The following is an 8,284-nucleotide window of genomic DNA, read 5'->3' as shown; positions in this document are numbered from 1 at the left end:
TTAAAATCTAAAAATATAGCAGCAGAATTATTGCACAGGAAAATAATTTCCTCAGAGTAACTACAGAGTGATTTTTGTTTTCTTAAGACTCTAAAAACCCTTTAGAATCGTGTTTGGACTAAAGCAATTACAGTTATGAAGCAAGGATAATTTAAACAAATTTCTATCATGTTAAAGATTTAAAAAACTTTAATAGCTTTATTGTGGAATTACATTTTACAGTAATTTGCACTGTTGAATAGTATGAAAAAAGGAAATTTGTATTCAAATATCTAATTACTATATGTAAGGCACTGTGTTTTTTTTCTGTTAGTGAGCTGAGGTAAAAGCAGTTATACTCAAGAAATAGTCTTAAAAATTGGAAACAATGGGGAATTGGTTATAATCATTGGGAATGAAGAAATTCTAATTGGCTGTATCGTTACTTCAGCTTTTAAAAATTATTTAGAGCAATGATTTTACGCTGTGTCTACTCCCCCCCCCCCTCCCCCCAGTATTAGAGCAGTTCTGTTTTGACTTTTTCATTGGGATTCTTCATAAGATTTAATTGGAACAGAGAGTTCCACTGATAATGAAGTTTGAAAACCACAATTAAGGAAACATCTTAGAAGATAGTAAATGCATAGAAAAGAAAAAAAGAATGTATTAAAATTCCTGAGTACGAAGAGGACAAAATATAGGTATCTTGTACAGACATGCTTTTTATGAAAGTTAAAGACCTATCAATGAACAGTAGACTGTTTAAAGTAACATTTACTAGCATATTTCTGATGCTTTTGTTAATTTCTATTAATCATCATTTCTGTCTCCACTGAATGGAATTTTACAATTGTCTACAGTTTGAGTGTCCTTTATGGTCCTAACTTGACCATACTGCTTACTTGTTAAGCAGTGATAGAACATTCTATACTGCACCTCATTTCTTTATCTGCTAGTTAGAAGTGCCATTAGGTTAACAGTTAGAGAAATGGAAGAGGTGTGGATGTAGTGAGAGGAAGCAACATGGTGGATAGTTTCTAAGAGGTTCTAATGGTCAATGTTAATTCTTGGCCGTGTTCTGTGATAGTAGAAAGATTGAGACAGTATTTATGGAGACGGGAGTTTTTTGTTTTGCATTTCAGCTCTGAAAGCAGAACTCTAGTAAATGGCTTTGACCTAAGGAAGGGTGTTCCATGACACAGCAGTCCTATCCCAGGCTCCTGGTCTATTTCAACTACTGGAATGTTTCAACCAGGATTTGGCCTCTCTGTTGCTATGAGAGCGGAGAAGTCATGGGATTAAAGTTTGGAAGGAGTTTGGAAACTGTAGGAAGATGTAGGTATGTTTCTTAATACCTAAAAATCAATCATAAAGACATGGGGGGAGAATCTATTTGAAAATATCCGTCACAGGAAACATGGATAAATCTATTCTAACCAAGGCCCACCTGTGCTCAGTTGAGGCAGAGGCATACTAGTACCTAAAGGAACTATTTTCATTTGGGACTTCATGAGGGAATCTTCCACTAGAGTTGAGGCAAGACCTGCCTGAATAAAAAGTTAAAGCAAAGTGATTATAATATCTATCCAATATACACTCAGAGGAAAGTGAAGAGAGGTCTATATGCCATATTCACATTTTTTTCTGTATTTCTAGAGTTCAGATGCTAGCATTCCAGCCCATAAACCAATGGTGCCTTGTAGAACTGTGACGCTGGCCAGCTGACCTGGCTCCCTCAGGTCTATAAAGAACCAGTGTGAAGTGTGCATGTCTAATACATCAGTGACTCAGATCATAGTTGAAACAAAGATTCTTTTTTTCTGCACTCAGTTGAATATGGTTTTTCATCATTTCTTATGGATATAATTTAGAAAAGGAAATTTCTTTTTTTTTTAATATATATTTTATTGACTTTATCAATCAGCTGCCTCCTGCACACCCCCTACTGGGTATGTGATATACCCAGTAGGGGGTGTGCAGGTACATGCCCTTGACCGGAACCAAGGTACATGCCCTTGACCGGAATCGAACCTGGGACCCTTGAGTCCGCAGGCCGACGCTCTATCCACTGAGCCAAACCGGTTAGGGCTAGAAAAGGAAATTTCAAAGTCATAACTTCTTTTTGCTGTTTAGCCTTTGTTAAAAAAACACACCACTCTTCCATATATAAGTGCAATCAACTGAACTGTTGTCAATTTTCTGTCTATTACTTCAGAAATCATTTTAAAAAGAAGCAGTATATTAACTCTGGGTCTCTGAAAAAATGATTATTTTTAAAGCATAAAACTTTATATTTTTAAATGAACAAATAAAATTTATTATCTAATAGACTCAGGTTAATTTCTACTCGATTGTTCCTATTTTTTTACATTTTTCAAGTTTCCAAATTTTCTTTTGTGTGTCTAGTAGTTCATCTTTCATTACTATAATAGATATTTTGCTTCTTTGACTTAGAACAATGACTTGTGGGCACATGACACCGTACGTAATACCCAAACATCACCGTTTAATTATCACAGAACAAATCTCATTACATTATATATGAACATAAACCACTTTTTGATTGACATCAGAATTCTAGAAGCAACTGGTGGAATCAGAAATCGTCTCTGGACTTGAGTTTTTTTCCCCCTGAGGGATAGTTTGTAAGGGTTGGCAGAGAAGTTCGGGGGGGGGGGGTTGATCATATCATTAAAGGTGATAATGACATTGTTTCTATTTTTTAAATCAATAAAATAATTTAACTGTGTTTCATTTGAAAGCCTCCAAGTTTACGGGCATCTGGTAAGGCTCAGATGCCTGTGGCCCGCCGTCCCCCAGCGAAGGGCCCCACTGAACAGTGCTAGCTGCTGAGGTGACTTTGACCCTTTCAGTTTTTAACTGTTTGATTAATATTTTTATCTGCTAAAGACAGGCAGTATAATGAGCACGACATTAAGAAATAACCAACAAATACAGCACGTGAAAGTGATAGTTGAGCAACATGAATTTCACCAGGACCGAATTGGCATATTTTTTATGCAGCATATCCAGGTGTTGAGCACTTCAAGAACTAATGTTAACACGAAAATGTAATTCTTATACCTGATTAGGGTTATCATTTGATGGGAATTAAGCTTATATGCATGCAGCTTATTTCAAATAGCAACATGAAAATGAATACTGAGTATTCATTTTGAGATTTGTTGTAAAGTCATAATGGTTTTATTTTTCAAAATTGTATCTTGAACACTGTGTCTCACTGTTGATATGTGTCTTTATATATGTATTTTGAATATTATTGATTACAAATACTTTAATCATAATCCATGAAATACAAAAAGATTATTTTAAAATTTTTCTAAAGGTGTCCATGAAATTATCAAATACTGAGCCTCAGAGTCACATACCTGTGGATAATATATTTGCAAAAAAGATGTTGCCAATTCTAGACAGAGCTAAATTAAGATATCCACGTTAAACAGTGTCTCCAGATGACGTTAATCTAGGCCTTATTCCTGTTTGTTAACAGTAGGTGTCAGGTTGTGGCCTAAATTTGCTTCAGCGACACTGAGACTGGGCTCTTGAAACTCGTTTCTAATAAACTGCCCTGTCACAACGAGGGCCTGGCTTCTCTACCTGTTTTTAAAAATACATACATAAACTGAGGAGGAGCCTGAGCTCATAGCCAGCACCCTATAATCTGTAAAGGTAAGTGATTTAGTCTTCAGTGACTTCCCTGCCAGTACTGCCTGCAGTATCTATTTCAGCTTGTAAAAAGCCAGAGATCGGTTTCTGTCCTGGGAAATGACCGCCCACTTTCCTTCATTGGGGCTCAGAAATTAAATTTGCCGTTGGCTGAGAGCACTCACCGGAATGAAAGAATGCTTTGGACTTGGGAAGCAGCAGGCCGAGTAACATCATGGCAGGGTAGAGTTGGCAAGAGGTTAGGCGCAGCGATCTCGATCGTCCTTTCCCCGAGCCCACGCTGGGCCGCAGCCTCCTCAGCACGAAGCTTAGGCAGCTGCTCCTCGTTGATCAGATGACACGAGATGTAAACCTATTCACCATCCCTGTTATCAAATAAAGAAGAGCACGCTGACTTTCAAACAACTGCATTTTGCTTTTTCTCTACTTATCAAAAAAGAAGGGGCTGTGCCAGTGTCCGTGTCGAGGGTCTTGGTATGCCCCTTCACTCCTCGCTGTGACTGCTTTTGCATTTGTTTCTTATGGATGTTGAAGAATGTGCCTTATTCAAATCAGTCGTCTGGTTTTACCAAAAATAAAGTTCCTTGCTTTTCCTCAGTTGACTGATTCTTGATTATATCTCCAAAAATAGCAAGTTTATAGAGATGGGCATGTGGTCATCAATGGAAAGAAAGAAAATTGCCCTCATTTGGCAAATTCAAAAACCGAAGAGCCCTGCGTGGAGTGGTGACCTTGTGGCCAAGAGAAGGATGCAGGGCACCTGTGCCTGGAACCTGCCGTTCTCATTGGGCTTCTCCGGTGCCAGTCCTCCTAATGAGGCATTTGGCTTTGGGGTTGTTAGCTAGAGCCTGGGAAGGGCTCCCAACCTGGGGTGTGCTGATAGGAAATGCGTTCAGTTGCGTGTGGGGAGTGGGAGAATCCAGACAGTGCTGGCAGTTTCTGCCTTAGACTGTTGCCGAAGGAGAATCAGAGCAGAAGCCCTGCAATGCCCATCTCGGCCCCTTACCCCCTTCTGGCTTTCTACCCCCACTATTCTATCCTCAACTAAAAGCAACAACCTACTGACATAGTTCACAGAAGAGCTTTCTACCAAATCTGAATTCGACTTTGAAAACCTGATTTATTTTTTGCAGTTTAGAATAATAGGCCTGTATGCTTGGAGGAAGAATTCAGGGGATGCTGTTAGCAGGGTCAGGCCTCTGCTTTGATTTTAGGATGTTGAGTTAGACCCAGAACACACATCCTCTCAGGAGAGTAGTCCTTCGTTAAGAATAAGGATGCAATTCCCACTGGCTAGGAAACCTCTGGCCCAAGGGAAAACCCAGCCCAGGAAGGTGCATGGGTATCAGGATGGGGTGGAGTGCAGCGGGGACTGGCATGTACCTGCAGGAGAGCTCCATGTTCCTCCAGGTGGTCAGGTGTCTGTGGCCAGGGCCGGGGAGCCTCGTCCTCTTCTGTGGAGACCTGGAGGGAAGGCGATCTCAGGTGCCCAGTGTGAGGCAGCCACCAAGCCTCTGGGCACTAGCTCCTGTGAAGACCCAACTGTCCTGCCCACTGCATCGCCACCCCGCAACTCCTGTGTTTCAGGCTCTTTGCTGGTGGTGTGTGTGTGTGTGTGTGTGTGTGTGTAGAACAGGGGTGAGGGCTGGGGTGGTTGATGACAGGAAACACAGGAAGGGTGGGAGCCAAGTGCTGCCCTTGGGGCCTGGGCAAATCCTCCCCCAGGGACCAGCCACCCTTGGAAGAGGACCCCCTGGGGAAGTAGCTCACCTGTGATGCTGGGGTCTTCTGGAGAGAGGGGTGCTGGACTGCGCAGCCAGGCTGCCCGCTGCCCCCCCAGCTGCAGTCGGGGCTCTGGGTGGTCCGAGGTGGGGAGAGCATCTCGCTTTCTCTCTCACACACACACTCCTGGACACACATGCAGACCCACGTCCCCCCCTCCCACCCCCTGAATCTCCCTCTCGCACACAAAGCTGTTTCCTGGTTCTCTGGCCCTCACCCCCACTGCTCCTCCCTCTGCTGGGGTCAGAGCTGAGGGTCTGGTTTTCAGTCTCTTCCCATCCTGAGGAGCCCCATCCTTGGCAGGCAGGGCTGCATCTACCCCAGGGAGCAGCAGCTAGCGACACTGCAAGTCCCCTTTCCCACAGCAACATGAGCTGGGACTGAGGCAATGGGGTGGGACGGCAGGACACATGGTGTGTGTGTGTGGGGGGGGGGGGGTAGGGAGGAAGCGGGTGGCCAGACATGTTAGCGTGGAAGCAGGAGGGGAAAGGAAGCTGGTGGTCACCTTACATCCGTGCCCAGCTCCCCCGGTGAAGAACGGAGGACCCTGTGGGATTTCTGTTTCAAACTCCTCATTTATTGACATTCACTTGGTTGTGACTCCAAGTTATCAAAGACGCAGGAGAAGAACCCGCAGCAGGAGCAGTGGTGGAGAGAGGATGGCAGGAGGACAGGGTGCTCCCAGCCTCTCCTCTTCCTGTTTAGGGTGCAGCTTGGAAAGTGTCCAGATAGTGTCCCATCACAAAAAGTCAGTGCAGTGGAGTGGGGTGAGCCTCCTCCTGCCAGGCGAGGCCTGGCGGCTACAGGGAGGCGGGCGGGCAATCTTGAGCCTGTGCCTGAGCAGCGTGGGGCTGCGTGTGGGAGAGCGGGCGCCCACCATCTCTCCAATGCCCCCAACACGTGTTCATTTGTGGGTTGACAGGATTTAGGCTGGGAAAGCTAAGGAGACAGGACTGCACACGATGGTTCTCACTTGGGGACCCTAATAGATCAGGGGTAAGAGGCGGGTGACCATTGACCAGGTTGTTTTGATTTCTGTGAAGGCAAGAGGTAAGATGACACTGGTTTGTTTTGGTGGGGGGTGGGGGGGTTGGAGGGACAGCCCTTGCTCAGGGTGATTGGCAATGGAATTCCAGGGCAGCAAGGCACTGGGCTGGTCCTCAGGATGCGGCAGGGCTGCCAGGCCCAGCTACTCATGTCAAGGGGGTGCACTTGACGTGGTCAGGGCTGGCGGAGGCATGGGGGATGTTAAAGCTGCTGTCCTAAGCTGGTCCCTCTGGTCTCATCACACCCCCTAGGGCTGCCTCCTGGTATAAGAGAAATGATGCCATCTGAGGTCTCTCATGGGAGAGTCAGACGTGTGCTTTTCACCTACAGTTCGAAATGCTTTGCCTGCTCACCCCATGTCTGACTGTGGTCTTTCACCCCTTAGCACGTGTCCCTGCTCACAGGATCAGGCAGTTGGCAAGTGTGTCCAGCTCCTGTGAGGACTGGGGCGAGAGAGTGTGGCTGGCTGGCAGACCTTGGCAGGCAGTCCTCCAAGGGCCCTTGGAGTCCATCTGGGCAAGTCTCAGTCCCTGGAGGAAATGGGGTCTCAGAGAAGGTAAGTGACTGGTTCTGGAGCTAATGAGTGACCACAGGGTGGCTCGGCCGAGGTCCTCTGGTTCTCAACCCAGTGAGCCTTGCAGATGGAGATGCAGGGTGACCCGGGCCTGAACGGTGATGCAAAGGTGTGGTGAATTCTCCCCCCTCCCCTCCCCTGGCTGCACCCCGTCCTTTCTCAAACACAGAATCACTATTTCAGCGCAGAGGGGCCAGCTCCTTTCCTGCCCCACCCTCTGCAGCATTCAGTGACTCCGGAGTGGGTGGGAGTTGGTTATGCCCTTCAGAGGGGGTGCAGCCACTCCTTACTGCAGAGGCAACTGGAAAACTCATCGGATGCATTCACTCCAACAGAATGAGGCCAAGGCTGAGTTAGAAGTGGGAAGTGGGAGTTGGACTCAGGCTAGAGTGAGAGCCATGAGAAGGCCCTCTGGGGTCGGGCAGCGGAGGGAGGGCAGCAAGCAGAACCCAGCTGCTAAGTCAGATCCCTCTGGTCCTCAGGCGCTGGCCCTGGTGGAACCAGCGGTCTGGCTCTACTGTGTCGTGGCTGCATGAGGGGCTTACAGGGCAGCAGTGTCCCCGGGGAGGCGTCTCGGCCTCCTCCGGTAGCAGCCACCTCACTGCTGTGGGGCCTGCTCACCTTGAGCACCCTCTGCTCATGCTGCCTGGGGGTCAGGGTTTCCCTTCTAGTTGCTACATCGAGACCCTTCCACTCCGAGGCTCCTGGAGGCAGCAAAGCCTGGTGCTGGTGGTGACAGGTGTGTGTGCACACACCAGAGAAGGCACACGCCCCGCGGGACTGTACCCACACACACCGCTCGCTGTGGGGGACCACGGCCCCGGAGACTGTCGGCAGGACCTCACTGGCTAAGCTACTCGAACTCTAGTGACAACTCTTGAGAAGGTTCTCAGTGAGGCAGCTGGTTCCCGAAGCAAAGCAAGGATGTGGGGGGAGGCAAGGTTAGACAGTCGCTTTTAGGTGCCTTCCTCACAGCAACCTGATGCCTTCAAAGCCAACTCAACGTGTCCACAAGGAAGGGTGCAGTCACAGCTGTGCTGTGGGCAGGAATCAACAGCTATATTTGAGCAGTTACAGGCTTTGCAGTCTCTGACAACCGAAAAGACAAAACTAGATTGTGAACTGGCTTTTGGATTTGTTTTAGCAAGCAAGTCCTGAAGCGGTCCCTTTAACACCATCCCCTTCCTTCTCAAATTCTGCGGGTTTACTGTGCCC

This window comes from Myotis lucifugus, unplaced genomic scaffold (assembly GCF_000147115.1).
Source record: "Myotis lucifugus unplaced genomic scaffold, Myoluc2.0 scaffold_54, whole genome shotgun sequence".
In the NCBI taxonomy this organism is placed as follows: domain Eukaryota; kingdom Metazoa; phylum Chordata; class Mammalia; order Chiroptera; family Vespertilionidae; genus Myotis; species Myotis lucifugus.
The sequence above is the reverse complement of the archived record's forward strand: the minus strand, read 5'-3'. Positions refer to the sequence as shown.